Source organism: Ascaphus truei, chromosome 6 (genome assembly GCF_040206685.1).
Source record: "Ascaphus truei isolate aAscTru1 chromosome 6, aAscTru1.hap1, whole genome shotgun sequence".
In the NCBI taxonomy this organism is placed as follows: Eukaryota; Metazoa; Chordata; class Amphibia; order Anura; family Ascaphidae; genus Ascaphus; species Ascaphus truei.
Genome location: NC_134488.1, coordinates 78747703 through 78767727, shown reverse-complemented (window position 1 = coordinate 78767727; position 20025 = coordinate 78747703). Strand labels below are relative to the sequence as shown.

The window sequence follows — 20025 nt, the reverse complement described above, 5'->3', positions numbered from 1 at the left end:
TCCTGTGAGACTGCCACTAACAATGGCTTTAATAGGGGATTTCTAATATAAGAAATCTCACCTAATAAACTAGCTCTTTAAAGTCTAGAGGTGGCTAAGCAAAGAAGGCAAACATTTTCTTTATCACTACACCTTGTTTAAATCATTTTTACCTTCCCACAAAACATTATTCGGAGCAAAAATGTATTAGAACATTTGCTAACAAATGCAATTATTTTCTGATGTTTGGCCAGTCTGGACATACAAAATATGTAAAGAAAATAAATACACTATTTTAACCACATTGCGGGACATGAAGAATAGATTTATGAATTGCAAATTTTTTTTGACACTTCAAAATATTCTGATCTTAGTAGTACAATCGATCTAGGATTTCCAGAAAGAAATCGCATAATCAAACCATAACCATTTTGCTTTTCTGACATTCTTGGGGGTTAAAAGCAAATAAATATTTGCTTACAAAATTATTTTACTGTGTACCATTAAAATGATTATTAATTCCTAATTTGCTGACTCTGCTATCAATGTTTAATTATCAGGCTTGCACAACACAATATTTCAGGGAAGTGTTTTCATTTTTGCTTGCACTAGCAAATTAACAATAGGTACATAAATAAATGTTATTTTTCACGCATATATGTAAAATAATAATAATAATAATAATAATATATATATATATATATATATATATATAAAACACACACGTGTTTAATGTTTAACATGTTATGTCATAGTGATACAGTAGCTGAAGACTAATCCCCACACACAAATGATTGCCAAATAAAAAAATAAAAAAATCTTTGTTTGAGAATAAATAGCCAATACATATGTTTGTTTTCTATACAGCCATAGTTTCTGGGAAATTGAACCATGAGCAGAGGGAGCAAAATTCACCACTTTATTGGTATAATATAACTTAATTCAAATGTTAGATGATAAATGAATTGGAAAATGCAATTTTCTTATCTCTAGATGATATATCTCACCTGTCATCATTACAAACAAGGAAAGTACCGAACATTAATTGATTATGTATGTCCCAAATTGTCCCATATGTTTGCTAAGCACTTTTCTGCCTGAGATGCTGTAACCCAGTAAAGAATGATTCCGCGTCACAATGTTTCACTAATGCAGAGTACAGCTTCTTGAGTAAAACAATAAGCACTTTTCTATTTAAACGCCTCACACTCACTCTGAGGAACTGCAGGAAAATTGCTAAGAAAAAAAGTGTGTCTTTCAGATAAACAAATTGCAATGTCTGTCAAAACATATAATTACATTGATTTGAAAATGAAGAAAACATCAATATTAAGGGCAAGAGGGGTTTGGTAACATGCCATTTTTTTAAGTTGAATTCCCTAACCTGTATGAAGGGGGATTGATTAAAAAAAGCTACAGCTACCAAAAATTTCAAGTACATATATTATTTTATATATACAGTACTATATATGTAAAGATATAAATATATATATACATACATATAAAAAATAATATATAGAGAGAGAGCGAGAGATAGGTGTGTGCATATATATGTACATATAGAGATATCGAAGAACAATTCAGCATTTTAGCAATAGCACAATTGTCTCAGTTTACTTTAAACTAAATTCAGAGTTCGTTTAAATTACAGGCAGTATGTGATATTGTACAATATATATTTTTTTATTTATTTAAAGTAGGTCTTAATTATCTTTTATTGGTGAAGAGGTGTGGGTCAGCTTTAATTCAAGTTGTTCACCTCCAGTATTTTCTACTCCTATTTGCAGCTAAATATACTTTCATACCTTGTATATCAAAGCAGTCTATACGTTTCAGTAACATTTTAGAAAAGATTGGGCCAAGATGAGACAAGTAAGAAGTTTATAGAAGGGTACATTGGCTGATTCTTGGCTATATATATATATATGTAGAGATATGCTAGCACAGATAACATTCCAAGAGACACTGTTTTTAAGTATACCGTTTGCTTGCTTCATTCATTGTAACATCGCCGGAAGAAGAGATCAGTGTATCTCGAAAGCTCGCACAAATAAAAGCATTTTGTTAGCCACAGAACGGTATCATCTATTTATTTTTTGATTATATATATATATATATCAAATGGAAATATTACTGTGTGCTCATTTGCATGTCTATATATGTGTACGTATATTCCTTTTCTACTATTTAGTCCGAATCCCCTTTTCCTCCGCTGACAACGCAACACAACTATGCTAGTGGTTTTACACTGTGCCTACTGAGAAAGGCATGCGCGTAAAACAAAAACTATGCTCAATGCAACATCATTTGTTAGGCTGAGTCCCCGCTGCCGCTGAGCACGCTCATGCTTGGAGAGCGCTCCAAGCATGAGCGCTGGATGTCCTGCATGCACGGGGCGGGGGGAGGGGGTGGCGTGTGGGAAAGTATAATTTTTTGTTTATCTAAGCGCCGAGCATGGGTGAGCATGTGTGCGTAAGTAACTGCCGCAAGCGCCGCCCGCTCAGCGCTAGCAGGGATGCAGCCTTCGTGGGTGAACATTTTAGCACAGGTTTTTCTACCGGGGTTCACAGGCACCCCTAAAGGGTTCCCTGCTATTTTAAGATACTTTGGAAATTGTACCAAATAGAGAATAATTTACAATGCATCTGATCTCAGACACTCTACTAGAGAGGGTTAGGGTTCCTTACAATGCATCTGATCTCAGGCACTCTACTAGAGAGGGTTAGGGTTCCTTAGAATGCATCTGATCTCAAACACACTATTAGGGTGGGTTGGGGTTCCTTACAAAGTATCTGATTTCTGACGTGGTATTAGAGAGGGTTGGGGTTCCTTACAATGCGTCTGATCTCAGACACGCTAATACAGAGGGTTGGGGTTCCTTACAATGCATCTGATCTCAGACACGCTAATAGAGAGGGTTGGGGATCCTTACAATGCATCCGATCTGAGACACTCTGTTAGAGAGGGTTGGGGCTTCTTACAATGCATCTGAATTCAGATACACTATTTAGGTTTGGAGTTCCGCAGAATTTCACGTTATAATTATAGGGTTCCATAACCAAAACAAGGTTGAAAAACCCCCCCAGAGTTCTAGCATATGGGGGAAGTCATTGCTGGCTACACGGAGCTCATTTCAGTTCTTAAATATTATAAGAGACGAACAAACAATGCAACAACATTTATACCTTTTTGTGTTGCAATATGATTAAAATAAAATGAAAACAGGTCTGCTCATTATCTTAATGCTGGTATCAGGGGTTTTTCCACCCTTTAAAGTAGAGGGTCACACCATGGTTAACCTCCCCCCCCTCCCCTTCCTGATATATTAACACACTGTAATGCATGGCTATTGAATTATTCTTCACAAAGGTCCACATTTCCTGCCTGCATATTTTAAGAGAGTGCAGACATTTGGGCATAAGACTGTCCCAGACTCTCTCCAGTCCAGTTCTGTTTTGGGCAACAGAGAGGGGAAGGCAGCAGGAAACTGCTCCCAAGTGCTTTCTTTGTTATCATTCTTTGGAAGAATATATTTTCTTTTTAATTGGTGAAGAAAGCCGGCATTTTGCAGCTAAACAATTAACTGTACTGTGTTTCCTAACAATATAGGTGTAAATTTGTGCCAATTGTTTTTTTTTTTTTAATATTGTTTACCCAGCCAAAAACTATTATAGAGAACCTACTTCACAGCGACAATCATCAATATAATTATACGCTTGTTGGTCTTTCATTAAGTTTTTATTCACTTTTACATGATCTACGTTCTGGAAATTTCTAACGAAAATGAGCTAAGTCTCAGATAAGTAAACCGTTATTAACATTTATAACTCACATAGATATGACTGTCCCATGATCAGAACTATATACAGTACTGTCTTTTGTTCACATTTTTTAAACGACAGAAAATTATTATTCTGGGTATTTTTAATGGTGGAAAACAAAACTACATTAAGCTGAATTCAAACACTTGAACTGTTACCAATGCATAATATGATGGCTCTATCAAGATATATTTCTGGAGTCTTTTCTTCCTTCGCCAATGTGTTGCTTGCCCCTTTCACACTAAATTGCAAAGACCTTTGAGAAACCACTGAACAAAATGGATTTTAATTGCTAGTGCGGCTGATTTGTTTATTTGCTAAAAAGAATAAATAATGCAAAGGTCAATATATATAGTATTTTAGGTTCAAAATGTGCTATTGAATCAATTTCTCATGGGAGGACGGGGTCAGGCCGGGCTAATAACGCTTACAACTTTGTACTGGGAAAGATTTGGAGTTTTCATTGTCTGATTTACATCTTGCATATTTTAATATCTTTGTCTATAGCACGTTATTATCCTTTCGTTGCCTGAAGCAACATCATAATTGCTTTCAAAAAGGCCAGAAAGAAATGACTATATGCACATTTTTACACTTTTATGCTAAAACAGGCAGAAGTTTTGCAAAGTTAGAAAAATGTGAAAAAAAAGGTGTGAAAATTAGGTAATGGTTTTGTAACACCCCAAATATTGTAGAACATATGTATGTGATATGTTTCACTTTTCTGTCTTACTTTATGGATGTCACAATATTTCTTAACCTGTTTATTACATGTTGTCTTAAATAATCGGCAGTTAATTTTTTACACATCTCAAACACGGGCATACTGCAACTTGGAAAAATTCCAATGTTCACTGCATTTGGTAATTGGTTAAAGGAAGGAAGGGCTTTTGTCATTTCCAAACTTTGCATATGGCATAAAAAAACAAAACATTGACTAGAGATTAGTATGTATACACACTGTACAATTTATTATAATCTAGCAAATGCTAAGTGTACACCATAATGAATACATTTACCAAAATGAACATGGAAAGTTGGAAGGACATATTAAAGTTGGGGTATGAGCAAAGTCTATTCCATTTTTCTTTCCATTTAAAAGTACTATCTGGTCTTCAATTTTCTGCACTGAAAATCTGAAATAAAATATGACTCCCGCAGTTATGCATTTATTTATTTAAACAGCTGTTAATGGGTTGAACTAGAGTGTTATATAGCACACAGAAGTCTTTGGAAATGGGCTTATACCAACCTGAAAAAGGGATTCCTGCCCTAGTGAGCTAATGAAAGCCTTGCACGGAAAAAGTCACACCTACTGGTGACAATTACAATTGGGCACAGTGAAGTACAGTACATAAAAGTGCCAGCACAAGTTGGTGCCCTGGGGTAGTAATAAGGTTACATACTATCCTTTTTCTAAATTATTATTTGTAGCTACATGGCAGGTTTAAACAAAATGTGTTACCACTGAATATGAACAATATTGCATTTCTTGAGCCAAGGAAAAGAGTCTGTTTGTCTTATAATATCTGTTGTTAGTCCAAATAAAAAAGGTGCTGAAGTATTCATTTACTCTGCAGCTATTTCTTCTTATTTTATCTACCACACACATGTAACTTTTCCCTGCTGGAGCAGTGACAGTCTTCCTCAAACATCGACTTTTTATTATACTTTATTGGATCATGTAATTATTTCCTAATATTATTTACACTCGTGTGTGCTCCTGATCCCTGTACAAGAGTGAACAGTTTACAGCAGGGGTGGCCAACTCCAGTCCCGAAGAGCTACCAACAGGACAGGTTTTCAGGATATCCCTGCTTCAGCACAGGTGCAGTCTTTGACTGAGCCACTGATTGAGTCACCTGTGCTGAAGCAGGGATATCCTTAAAAACTGAACTGTTGGTAGCTCTTGAGGACTAGAGTTGGTGACCCCTGGTACAGTATACATCTTGGCAGCAAAAGTTCTAACCTCCATCGTTTTCAGTAAGGTTGTCTGCAGCCATCCCGTCATCTTGCTGACACAATGAAAGCCCCACTCAAAAGTAATGCTCTCTGCGCCGTTACCTTTCACATACGCAGATAACTGGCACTTTGGGATACACTGTTGGCGCATTATAAAAGTGGAACTGCTGTATCTAAGGGACACTATAATGAAGCCACACCTACCCTCCTTTTTGTAATTGCAAGCATGTCATTCTCCACACACCAGGAAATAGGAAAATAGAGACACACACACACACACAAACTGGCACATGCGAGTTTCCTTTTCACATTGGCCTAACACCTCTTATTAAAGCTGTAATACCACAGTGGGGTTTCACAGCGGCTGCATTACATATTCACAGAGCGGTGCACAGTGCAGTCACTACCACAAACCCACAGGTAACTTATTCAGTAAACAAGTTGTTAGTGTAGAACTTATTAAGCAAATTCTAGAAAATAGTATATTTCATACATACCTGTATTGGCCTTATCTGAATATTCTAATCATACTTATTGCACAGGAGAGCTGCCAAAATGACAAGCATTTGCGGTCTAATTCTATCTTACATGACATACAATTGTGTAACAGGTTGTATTCCATTTGCACAACGGTATTTAGAAATTGTGATAGCAATAGATATTTCTACAAAGTCACTTTTCAAATGTAAGTAAAAGATGCCCCCTTCAACTTAGAATTAAATTGTTCATGCAATTGTATTCCCAAACTCTAGTAGGGAAGGGTTTAAAGATATTCACTTGTAACTGACTTTTACAATGTTTGCTTATGTCCACCCCTAATAATTGTCCTCTTAGGACTTTTGGCCCATATTTACTAAGTGGTGCTAACCCATAAGACACAAGTGAATGGGTTGTAAGGTGTCTCCTGGTGCTTGAAGGTGTTAACTGGAATAGCACCACATATGGGTCTTTATCTATAGTTGGCTTTTCCATAAATAATTGTTTGTTCTTGTATAGCGCTGCTAGTTTTACGTAGTGCTTTACAGAGACATTTTTGCAGACCCAGTTCCCTGCCCCGTGGAGCTTACAATCTATGTTTTTGGTGTTCAGGCAAAGGGAGATAAAGTGACTTGCCCAAGGTCACAAGGAGCCAACACTGGGAATTGAACCTTCTCCCTATTTTCCATATTTGTGTTGGTAGATATCCAACTTTTGTAGAAAGGGAATAATTATACAATGCAGCACATCACATGTTTCACTTTAATCCTTATTCAGTGGGTTGGACAAAGTGTAATACAATTCTGACTATGACAATGCTACCCAAGAGCTTTATGATAGCGATGAATTAGACTGGGTTTTAAAAGTGCTGTGTGGAACATTTAGGTCGCATGGTGCCGATGTGGAAGTGGAGCAAAGGGGCAAAAAAGGGTAGCTAGTGATTAAGAGTTTCTTGTTCACCGTTTCAAGAGTCTTAGGTTAGTTTAGAATTTGTGTTTCTTTGTTTCCTTAACTATGAAAGTTGACAAAAATGACCCAGAGTTTATGTTCATATAATTGCTTTCATACCCAGTATACTACCAGCACAAGTCGTTTTTACTTGGTTGTCCAATTTCCCCCTGTACAATAAATTGGATTAAGGAAATAAGGCCATATTCCAAGTGCAGAACACAAAAAACCCTACATCAATTCTATATCAATGTCACCAATTAAATGGTAGGTATGCTAATAAAAGCTGTTTTTCCTTTACTACCATGCTATTTACTACCATGCTAATATGTTTCTTGGAGTAATTCAAAACAGCCAATAGTTTCCCCCCGCTCTGGTACGCCTTTGGGTACATTTCAAGAAAATACAAAGGTTGAACATGATATCTTTTAAAAGGACCTATTCACTAAATGCAAATTACATATCAAGATTGGCAATTTTACTGATAGTGGTTCATCGGAATTACTCCATGCTTAAGCATCATATATTTACTTTGTTTACTAGTATATCGTTACATTGAGCAATTCCTACTGCCATCTGTTCCTAATGGAACACTCATGAGTAAGGGAGTAACAAGTTTAATAATACCTCAAGGTCATTTTAATGCCTTGAAAGTCAAGACGTCCAAAACTAATAGGAAAAAAACTATGTGTATATATATATATATATTTATTTTTTTTCAGTTACGCAGTTCTTGTAGACCAACATTGCTGAATTCAAATAATGTGATAATGTTGTAGATAATTCAAATCAATATTGAGATACTCAGTTTATGGTTCAATTGACGTACATCTAATTTCATACCGTGCATGTTCTGCATAATTTTAAACAAAGAATGGTAACGTTCGCTGGCTTTTGGTTTTGATTCTAAAATATTTTTGGATTTTGACTTTGATTTTGCTGGCACTTGATTGCTTTGGTTTGTTCATTTTTTAATTATGAAAAAAATCTGAAATAAGATTTTTTTTGACAACTCTTTTTCGAAAAGTTCCCTTTTCTTGGATTGTGAGTTTCAAAATTTGCCTAGATTCTAAAAAAATAAATAAATAAATGAATCTGTGAATCAGATATTCTCAGATTCTGGTTCGAATTTCTCTCAGATTTAAAAGTTAATTCTGAAGTTTGGCTCGAATTTCCAAACAAACTTCGCGGTTTGCGAAGTTTGGCTTTCAAACCAGCGAACCTGCTATCCTTAGTTTAAATGTATAATCTGGAGAGATTCCATAAAAATAGTTACAGTATACTTTCACAGTGCTGGAAGGGCCGGGGTTAATTATCAGGAAATAATATTTTAAAGTAAAATGGTAAACATTTTTAGACATTATTTAAATGTTATGGTGCTCAGCGGCACTGACTTAATCCGATTACAAAATTGCAGTGTGAATCAGTAGAATATTTGAGATAATCTCTTTATTTTACAGCATAACTAAATATTGGGTCTAAATATTATTGCTCTTTATTTTAACAAAAAATATATTGTGAATACAATAGCCTTACTTTATTTTAATGCACATTTCCCGATGTATGTGGATACCTCCCTTTACTATCTCTGATAATGTATTGCATCTGTTTCCATTCTTGTCGGGTTGGGTTGAAAGTTGTCTGACTACAGCACTAGCATAATATTGTAACTTAAGACACCTTTCAATAGTATGTAATTGAGTGTGGATGACCTTTCAAGCTTCAGTTAAAAATAAAGGAAATGCTTCTACCACCCTGGTGATAATTGCAAATAACGCAATTTACATTATCCCTATTCATATTAGCCTACAGATTGTCATACTCAGCTGCCTAAAGAATAAAAGTGCATCCCATGACCTAGAAGTTCTTTCTATGGATCTGTTCCTTTTAAGTGTCCGAAGCTCCTGGTTATCAATCACTATTGTCTGCCTCTCATTATACACAGGGCCCTTTTTATTTTTACCAGCTGGGATGATCTAAGAGGTTCCATTGCTTGAAGACAGGAGCTGAATGTGGAAAAAGCTTCCTGAGTCGCTCAATGACATATCTGTCACTTTTATTCCCCTCAAAGAGCATAGTATACCAATTATATCTGTTGCTATTCTTAGATATGTATTTTATTCTGATTATGGAGAATTGGCACTGGGAATGATTGGGAACAGAGATATGTGATTGCTGCAGTGCAGTCATCGTTGGCAACCATAGAGCAGTGTGAATGAAAAACAGAAGCTACAACAAAGCAAATAAAAAAATAAAGAGGCACCATTATTTTTTTCATTTGCCATCAAGTAATACAAATTGGCCAATTTAGTTAAAATCAATCACACGCAAAAAAAAAAAACCAGGAACCACAGATCACTGGGGTGGGTAATGTTTACATGACATATATTTACTTTTTTTTTAAATACACATATCTGCAGTTTCTTGAATTGAGGGTTATCTAATAAGGCACAGGGAACTTTGAAATTATTCTAATTCACGTTTGAACTAGAAGTATTCTCAATATGACTATTCCAGAAAGAATTACATAGTTACAAAGTTGATGAGGTTGAAAATCCAAGTTCAACCTATGTTAAATTTAGTCTGGTGAGATACTCGCCCTATATTTGTATTTATAGTTATCTTGATCCAGAGAAAGGAAAACAACACAAATACAACTGAGAAACATTAGACATATAAGTCTCAAAGGCAAGAAAAAAAAAAGATTCCTCCCTACCTATGTGTAAACGATGTAACATAGAGATGTCTAACCTTATCTTGAAGATACTGTATCTGTTGTATCTGCTATCGGTAGTAAATTCCACATTGTAACTGCCCTTACGGTAAAGAACAATTTCCTTTGCAAATGGTGAAACTCCTTTCCTACAATCTCACGTGCTATTTATAATGACTCTGGGATAAAAAGTTCCCTTCAATGTTCTTTGTATTGATCTCGAACATATTTGTAAATAGTGTCATATATAAACAAATCTAAATTGGATAGCCTTTATGTGACGCGTTGTAATTTGATCCCGCGTTGTCATGGCAACACGTCGCTGAAGAGCCGGTTGAGAGCAGGTAAGTGAAGTTGCAGAGGCCTCGTGCCTCCCCCGGCATTTAATTTACATGTCTGGGGGAAAAGCGCGGGGGCTCTCCAACCGCGCGCCCCCATAGAAAATCTCACGCACCCCTGGGGGGCCCGACTCCCAGTTTGCAAACCGCTGCTCTATACCAACCTCAGGGTCAATAATAAACAAGTTAAAAACAGTGGTCAGTACTGAACCTTGAGGTACTGCACTTATAACTTTAGTCCAACCTGGAAAGATTCCATGTACGACACACTTTTTGCTGTCTATCCAGCAACCAGTTTTCAATTAATGTGTAAATTTGTTCACCCAGACCAAATTCCTTTATTTTGTACACTGTACACTTTATTATTCTGTATTGCATTTGTCTAAATATCTACTTACCTCCTCAAAATAAACTAGTAAGGTTAGATTGGCATGACCTATCCTTCATAAATCAATGCTGACTATTGCTAATAACTTTGTTATGCAAAAGATATTCCTGAATATTATACCTTAATAATCAAGTAGCTTCCCTATTATAACAGCTCTGTAATTCCCTGGTTGTGATCCACACCTGCTTTATCCCAACCTTTTGGTACTGAGCCTGTACACATAGTCCTTGAATACTAAATATAATCTTCTGGTTATCACTGAATCTTGCTCCTTAAGACCCCTTGGGTGCATGCTATCGGGGACAGGTGCTTTATTTACCTTCATTTTATTAAGCTGCCTATGCACTTCTTCCAGTGTCAACCAAATCTTAGTTAATGTTGAGGTTGTGGCTTCCTTCTAATGTATGCAGCATTTACTCCAATTTGGTATATACAGAGATGCAAATCATTTGTTGAACACCTCCACCTCCTCTGTATCACCAATACTTTGCCTGCCCATCTCAGACTGAAAGGGTCCTATGTTCTCTTTTCTAATAGGGTTGTTATTAATATACTTGAAGAACTATTTAGGGTTGATCTTACTTTCAATTTCACTCCTTTGTTCCTTTTCAATTATTGCTCACCCTATTTCCAGCCCATTTTGCAACTTGTGTTACATTCCTTATAATTCTGATATGATGCTTCTGTTCTTCTGACTTCAACAATTTAGATGCCTGCTTCTTCCTTTCCATGTCACCCCTACCTGTTTATTTATCCATATTAGTTTAGATTTGTTTATTTTATATTTATTACCCAAGGGTATCCACTGATAAGTGTACTCATCTAACAATGTTTTAAAGACTGCCCATTTATCTTCTGTATTTTTTCCTGCAAGAACGTGATCCCAATGTAATTCTTGTAAATTCCTCCTTTGCCGACTAAAATGTATGTCTTTATTTCTAAAATTGAGAGCCTTTGGTGAACCCCATATAACACTGTTTTTAATAAATTATTTCAAATAAGTCCTTGTTATGATCACTGTTTTCCAAATGTTCCCTGACTTAAATATTTGTTAATCCGTCTACATTGTTTGATATTACGGGGTCCAATAATGTTCCTTGTTTTGTTGGCCCTTCAATAACTTGGGTCATGTATTTGTCTATTAGCACACCCAGAAACCTGTTTCTTTTCTTATTACTCAAGTTGATGTCCGTATGATTACAATCATCCATAATTAAAACATACCCTAGTTTTGCTGACCTTTCCATTGGCGAACATAGTTTCCTCAATCTTACAAATATTTGTAGGTTTATAGCAGAACAAAAACCAAATTTCTCATTTCTGATATATCAGGAAATTAGTTCCAGTGCAGCAATCCCTTCTGCTTTTTTTTCTCCTTCTTCTTCAATATTTACTACTGGGAGGTTACCAGGAAATAAAGGCCGCTGACTTTTCAGAGATTTCCAGAAAGAAAAATGGCGGCTAGTGCAGTAGCTTTATTTCTGTAAAGCCAATCACTAGGAAAAAAGTTGCTCTGACGTACACTTATCTTCCTATTCACTGTCTGCCATAGCTGGTGCCCATTTCTTATCTAGACTTCCAAAGCTCTATGCTGACAAAAATGGCGTACTCATGTAAGAAAAACTGAGATGTTCTTGTTTTAGGGAGAACTCCATTTTTATTCTTATAAATATTGCTTTTAATGTTTTGACTAAAATTGAGTCCCACTGACAAACAAAATCAGTATACATACTGTATGTAAAATGAGAGAAAAAGTGCAAGCGCAAGTGTAAAAATGTCTTTTCATTTAATCACACAGCTACGACAATAGCTTGCTTACAGTGTAAAAAAGAAAAACCAGCATTTTACAAGACTAAGCTTGTTACGAACAGTCCTGGACGCATGTAGGGTTGTTGTGAAATGTCGTCAGAGGTACAGTAGGTGGCCTGCTTAGGAGATCAACATGTATCCCTTCTGGCTCCCGTTTAAACGTAGCAATTGCTCATTATTATTCTTTTTGGCTGGTAGCTCTACTTTTTATTCTTCGAGGTGCTCTTTCAAATTTAACACGCCAATGGAATATTTTATATATATATATACATATATACATACATACCCTCTTTGAATTCTATGGTTTAACATATCAGGACATAATAACAATAATCATCTGTTCCTTAGCAGGTCTTAAAATTAGGTAAATACAACATCAGATGAACAACAATACATGACATATTACATACACTGTGTCATGATTTATTTAACAAAAATAAAGCCAAAATGAAGAAACCATGTGTGAAAAACTAAGTACACCTTAGGATTCAATAGCTTGTAGAACCACCTTCAGCAGCAATAACTTGAAGTGATAGTTTTCTGTATGACTTTATCAGTCTCTCACATCGTTGTGGAGGAATTTTGGCACACTCTTCTTTACAACGTTGCTTCAGTTCATTGAGGTTTGTGGGCATTTGTTTATGCACAGATCTCTTAAGGTCCAGCTACAGCATTTCAATCGGGTTGAGGTCTGGACTTTGACTGGGCCATTGCAACACCTTGATTCTTTTCTTTTTCAGTAATTCTGTTGTAGATTTGCTGGTGTGCTTGAGATCATTGTCCTGTTGCATGACCCAATTTCGGCAAAGCTTTAGCTGTCGGACAGATCGCCTCACATTTAACTCTAGAATACTTTGGTATACAGAGGAGTTCATGGTCAACTCAATGACTGCAAGGTTCCCAGGTCCTGTGGCTGCAAAACAAGCCCAAATCATCACCCCTCCACCACCGTGCTTGACAGTTGGTATGAGGTATTTGTGCTGATATGCTATGTTTTGTTTTCACCAAACGTGGCGCTGTGCATTATGGCCAAACATCTCCACTTTGGTCTCATCTGTCCAAAGGACATTGTTCCAGAAGTCGTGTGGTTTGTTCAGATGCAACTTTGCAAACCTAAGCCGTGCTGCCATGTTCTTTTTAGAGAGAAGAGGCTTTCTCCTGGCAACCCTTCCAAACAAACCATACTTATTCAGTTCTTTTCTAATTGTACTGTCATGAACTTTAACATTTAACATGCTAACTGAGGCCTGTAGAGTCTGAGATGTAACTATTGGGTTTTATGCAATTCTCTGAGCATTGCACGGTCTGACCCTGGGGTGAATTTGCTGGGACGCCCACTCCTGGTAAGATTGGCAACTGTCTTGAATGTTTTCCACTTTTGAATAATCTTTCTCACTATAGAATGATGGACTTTAAATTGTTTGGAAATGGGCTTATAACCCTTCCCAGATTGATGGGCAGCAACAATTGCTTCTCTAAGATAATTGCTGATGTCTTTCCTCCTTGGCATTGTGTTAACACACACCTGAATGCTCCAGACCAGCAAACTGCTAATACTTGTTCATCTGAGGTTGTATTTACCTAATTTTAAGACCTGCTAAGGAACAGATTATTGTTATTATGTCCTGATATGTAAAACCATAGAATTCAAAGAGGGTGTACTTTCTTTTTCACACAACTGTATATATCACAAGAAAAAGAAACAAGAAGTCTCAAAATTGAGCACCCAAAATATCCCTGAAAAAATGTTCACTTTATTGAATTCAATTATAACATCTTAAAACATATAAAACCAATTAAGCGGTACCCCAAAATAGACAAATAAAGTGCCTACCACACACTGCAAAGACACAAGTCCAAACCTGCATGCAAGTATAACAATAATACAGCTAAAGTGTAAGGTTCGGGGGAACACCTCTCCCTAAGGGGGTTCTCCCCGAGACTTTACCAGTCTCAGCGCCTGCTCTGGCTTCTCGCCGCCGCGGGCGGGATCTCCCTTCTCCTCCGCTCCCTGTGGCGGCTACTGAACCCGCGCATGCGCGCGCACGGCCCGGGGAAACCTTACGTCCTCCCTCAGGTGGAGTTCTTGCCCCTAGCTGGGGCCGCGCGCTTCTCTCCCGCGCGGCACACACGCCTGATGCGCGTGCACCGCCCACAAGCTGCACATTCAACACAGCTGTGGTAAGTTTCTCCCTACCTATTACTATCTTCCCTGGGGCCACTCCCTTGTTACTCCCCCTCTCCCTATTATGCCCTTCCTCCTATTTATACCTTGCTCAGCCATTCATTCTTTGGCTGAGCATAGCTTTGTATGACCTGTATTTACCACGGTCGTGCCTGCCTCAGTTCTTGTCTCTTTGTCTCTTTAGTGATCCCTTGCGTACCGAACCGGCCTGGCTGTGGATCCGCTCTCGACTCCTGCCCTTGGCTTGTATCCTGACCTCCTGGACTTCTCGACCCCTTCACCTTGGTTTGCGGATTCCTACCTACCTCCCGGCTCTGGACCCCAGGCTCTCGGTACCATCTATCTTCTGGAATCTCCCTTCTCGTCTGGCGAGTATCTTACTTTATCTTATACTCCCAGACGGTTCCAGATGCCTATTTTCCACTTTCCAGGCGTGTCCCCGTAGCTGTGGGTGCAGTTTGTTACCCATCTCACCTCAGTTTCGGGGTCCCTCCTTGTCCGTGGTGAGCACAGCGTAACATTATGCTCAGTCGCACAGACATGGACCCCGAAGAGGTTGAGCAACCAAGCCCCATGCAGCGACTTCTCCAGCTATAGGCGCAGCTTGCCTCCATGACGCAGGAGCTCGCTAGACTCTCCTCATTACAGCCTTCCCCAGGCTCCTCTGCCATGGCAGCTGCGGCTTTTCCTCCCCGGTTCTTCCCGTGGCTGTGGATCCTCGTCTCCCGGCTCCCAACCTATGCAGGGGATCCCCACGAATGCAGAGGGTTTCTTAATCAGTGCGAGATGCAATTTGAACTATCTCCTTTGCGCTTCCCCACTGCCCATTCAAAGGTGGCCTATATTATGTCTCTCTTGAGCGGAAAGGCCCTAGCCTGGACATCCCCCATCTGGGAGCGGGACCCTGCCATGACACATGACTATTCTTGCTTTCTTCGAGAATTCAGGCAAGTATTCGATACGCCTGGTCGTCAAATTACGGCAGATTCTTCTCTGTTCCATATTTCCCAGGGTACGCGTCCTGTCGCCGAGTATGCTTTGGACTTCCGGACCATCGCGGCAGAGACCTCCTGGAATGATGGCTCACTATCAGCAGCCTTTTGGCAGGGACTGTCGGATGCCATCAAGGACCAGCTGGCCACTATGGAGAGACCCACCAGATTGGAGGATCTCATTGCGGTCTGCATCCGCGTGGACCAGCGGCTGTGAGAGAGGAGACTTGAACGCGCTCTTCCTCGTAACAACTCCTCCCGGTCTTCCAGCCGCAGTCTCATCCATTACATCCCCCAGCCCGTGGATGAGCCCGAGCCTATGCAGCTCAGAAGTCATCGGTTATCCGCGGCTGAGAGACAGCGCCGACGAGAGGGTGGACTGTGCCATTACTGTGGTCACCCCGGTCATCTGCTGGTAAGCTGCCCTCTGCGTCCGGGAAACGCCAGGACCCAATGAGGTAAGAGAGGGTCTCGTTGGGTGTAGTCTCTTCTCCTCTTTCCTCTCCAAAAGCACTTCCCACATGAATAATGCTGCCTATATCTCTATCCTGGAATAACTCCCTTATCCCCGCCTCTGCATTTATAGATTCTGGGTCTCAGGGAAACTTTATTGACCAGAGTTTTGCCTATAGGAATTGGATTCCCTTCCAATCTAAGGCTGTTCCAGTTGGTCTGGAGGCCATAGACGGGCGTCCTCTCCAACCAGCTTTTATTTCCCTGGAGACTTGTTCTTTATCCCTCTCCACGGAGGACGGTCAAAGAGAGAAAATTATCTTGGACGTGATCCACACTCCATCGGTAGATGTGATTCTGGGACTTCCCTGGTTGCAACTACACAACCCACAACTGGATTGGGCTAATAAAGAACCTATACGATGGAGCCCCCAGTGTCTCAAGACATGTCTTCCTCCCAAACAGATGTTAGCCGGAGTGGATTTACCCGCAGAGTACAAAACTTCTCAAAACGGTCTACTGGGACCTGGCGTACGTCTTCGATAAGGTACGTTCTGAGGTGTTACCTCCCCATAGAGACTTTGATTGCCCGATTGACCTTCTTCCCGGTGCTACCTTACCCAAGAGCCGTTCTTACCCCCTATCCATACCCGAGTCCAAGGCCATGACCGAGTATATCCAGGATAATTTAAGGAAGGGTTTTATCCACAATTCTTCATCTCCAGCTGGAGCTGGATTTTTTATTGTTAAGAAAAAGGATGGTTCCTTGCGCCCCTGTATTGACTACAGAGGTCTTAACAAAATTACGATCAAGAATCGTTACCCCCTGCCACTCATTTCTGATCTCTTCGATCGTCTACAGGGGGCAACGATTTTTTCCAAACATGATCTCCGCAGAGCCTATAACCTTGTCCGCATCCGTCAGGGCGACGAGTGGAAAACCACCTTTAACACCCGGGATGGGCATTATGAATACCTGGTCATGCCTTTCGGCCTGTGTAATGCCCCGGCAGTCTTCCAGGAGTTTGTCAACGAGATCTTCCGTGATCTCCTCGAAAGCTTTGTCATCGTATACCTTGACGATATCCTTATTTTTTCCAAATCCCTCTCTGACCACATTCAGCACACCAAATTAGTCCTGTCCTGCCTTCGGGAGAACAATCTCTATGCTTAGCTAGAGAAATGTTCTTTTCATCTTTCTTCCATTCCCTTTCTTGGATATATAATTTCTAGCACTGGCTTCTCTATGGACCCAGTCAAACTCAAGGCTTTCTTAGAATGGCCACAACCCACCTCCCTGAAAGCCATACAGCGATTCTTGGGATTTGAGAATTACTATCGTAAATTCATCAAGAATTTTCCTTCCATCGTGGCCCCCATTACTGCCCTTACCAAAAAGGGAGCTAACACAGCAGTTTGGTCTCCTGCAGCTCTCCAAGCCTTTGACTCTCTCAAAAAATCTTTCGCTTCTGCTCCTATTTTGCGTCATCCTGACCCCGGGCTTCCCTTTACCTTAGAGGTTGACGCATCCGACGTCGGTGCTGGCGCCATTCTCTCTCAGAGACAGTCCCCACAGGCCAAACTTCATCCTTGTGGGTTCTTTTAAAAAAAAAATTATTCGGCAGAACGGAACTATGACGTCGGAAACAGAGAGCTCCTGGCTATTAAACTCGCCCTTCAGGAATGGAAACATCTCTTGGAGGGAACGGAGACCCCATTTCGATCTTTACTGATCATAAAAACTTACTCTACATTGAGAGTGCACGTTGCCTTGGGGCATGTCAGGCTCGATGGTCTCTTTTTTTCTCTCGAGATTTAATTATCTCATATCTTACATTCCGGGCTCAAAGAATCAAAAGGCAGACGCACTTTCACGTCAATTCCTGTTTGAGGACAATTCCGAAGTTATCTCCGAAACAATCTTACCCTCCAAATATATAATTCCGGCTAACTCTTTTGACATCTTGGATCAGGTCATGGCAGCTCAATCTAACCACCCGAGGGGCCTTAAGGTGCCGATCAGCCATATGTATGTAGCTCCTCGCTTCCGTAAGAAAATTCTTGAGTGGGGTCATTCTTCTAGGTCGGTCGGTCATCCAGGCATTAGCAGAACTTCTGACCTCATTGGTCGTACCTTTTGGTGGCCAACCATGTTGCAGGACATTTCGGAGTATGTAAAGACCTGTCCAATCTGCGCCCAGGTTAAGACCATTTGTAAAAAGCCGTACGATCTTCTACAACCCCTCCCTATACCTGAACGCCCATGGAGTCATCTCTCCATGGACTTTGTGGTGGAACTTCCAATCTCTAAAGGGATGAACACCATTTTGGTTGTCGTGGATCGTTTTTCCAAACAGGCCCATTTCATCCCTCTCAAAGGCCTGCCCAATTCCGCCACCCTGGCAGACGTTTTTGTTAAGGAAATATTCCGCCTTCACGGAGTTCCTCTTTCCATCGTATCCGATCGAGGTACACAATTCGTCTCAAAATTTTGGTGGGCCTTCACTCACAGGATGGATATCACCCTCCATTTTTCTTCCGGGTATCATCCCCAAACTAATGAGCAGTGTAGACGGATGTTCACAGAGGTACACAAGTGGAGACTTTTATAAGGTGAAATTATATAAGGCTTTATTGTGCCTTTTCCTTTTCATCAGGAAAACCATCCAAACACAGGGGGGGAACAAAGCTTCTATTCACTTGGGAGTATCTCTAGTGAAAATACCATGCAATTAATTCACAACTCCCTAAGTCAAGCATGTCTCGCAGCCCCAAAACATATAGCATGAAATAAGCAGATATAAGCAGTCTCTTAATAATGAAAGTCTTATCTGTTAGCTGCTGTAGAGTAAGCTTCTCTGCTCTCCTGGAACCGCACCCATGCGTGCACAGAAAATCAGCATCCAGGTTTAGAAGTCTTATTTGGTGTCTTGCAATCAGCTATGCTAGGCAGAGCTCAAGACCGGTCAGCTCCAGAGATGTGTGTTCTCTTGGTCAGTCTCTCCTGGGAGACTCAAGAACACTGCTCTGTCTCCAAAGTTCAGCTCTCAGTCAGAGCTAAGGAGTCCCTTCCTGTCTCTACAAACAGGCTTTTGTAAGCAATCAGGCAGGTGGTGTTTATTAATTGACTACCAGCAGTTAACCACCACACTGCTAGATTAAAGGCACATTACTTGAACAGGGATTACTCCCCTATTACTGGCAGACTAAGAGAACGAACCAGACTCTGTAGCAATACCTCCGATGCTTCATCGCAGACAGCCAAGACAATTGGGTAGATTTACTTCCGTGGGCAGAGTTCTCCCATAACTCTTTAAAGAACAGCTCCACGTTGAAATCCCCTTTTTTCATTAATTATGGTTTTCACCCGGGTCAGCTGCCCATCACCCCAGTTCCTTCCGGGGTTCCAGCGGCCAATGACCGAATCAAAGATGTTCAGGAATCCTGGAAAAGGATCCAAGAGGCCTTGAGAAAGGCAACCCACAGACAAAAGGCACAGGCAGATCGTCACCGTCGTCAGGCACCAGTCTTCAAACCAGGGGATAAGCTCTTGCTTATCACAAGTCACAAGCTGGCTCCCAGGTTCTTGGGCCCATTCTCAGTAATAGATCGGATCAATCGGTGGCATATCGTCTGGAACTTCCTCCATCCATGAGGATACCCTCCGTGTTCCACGTGTCACTGCTGAAACCTGTGTCCCAGAGTCCACGGTTCCATAGGACACCGATTGACCCTAAACCAGTCATAGTTCAGGGGCAGGAGGAGTTTGAAGTTCAGTCCATTCTGGATTCCAGGAGGACGAGGGGTTCGGTGCAATACCTGGTTCACTGGAAGGGCTTTGGCCCAGAGGAAAGATCTTGGGTACCCTACCATCAAATACATGCCCCCAGACTGCTGAGACTCTTTCACTCTAAATTTCCGCAAAAGCCATATTGGAGTCGTCCTGAGGCCGCTCCTCAA

General features: G+C 40.1%; 1 protein-coding gene across 6 annotated transcripts in view; it reads right to left on the bottom strand.

Moving 5' to 3' along the window:
- Nucleotides 1–20025, bottom strand: part of PRDM16 (PR/SET domain 16) — a 621677-nt gene that overhangs the window by 53248 nt on the left and 548404 nt on the right. The gene's annotated exons all lie outside the window — the stretch shown is intronic.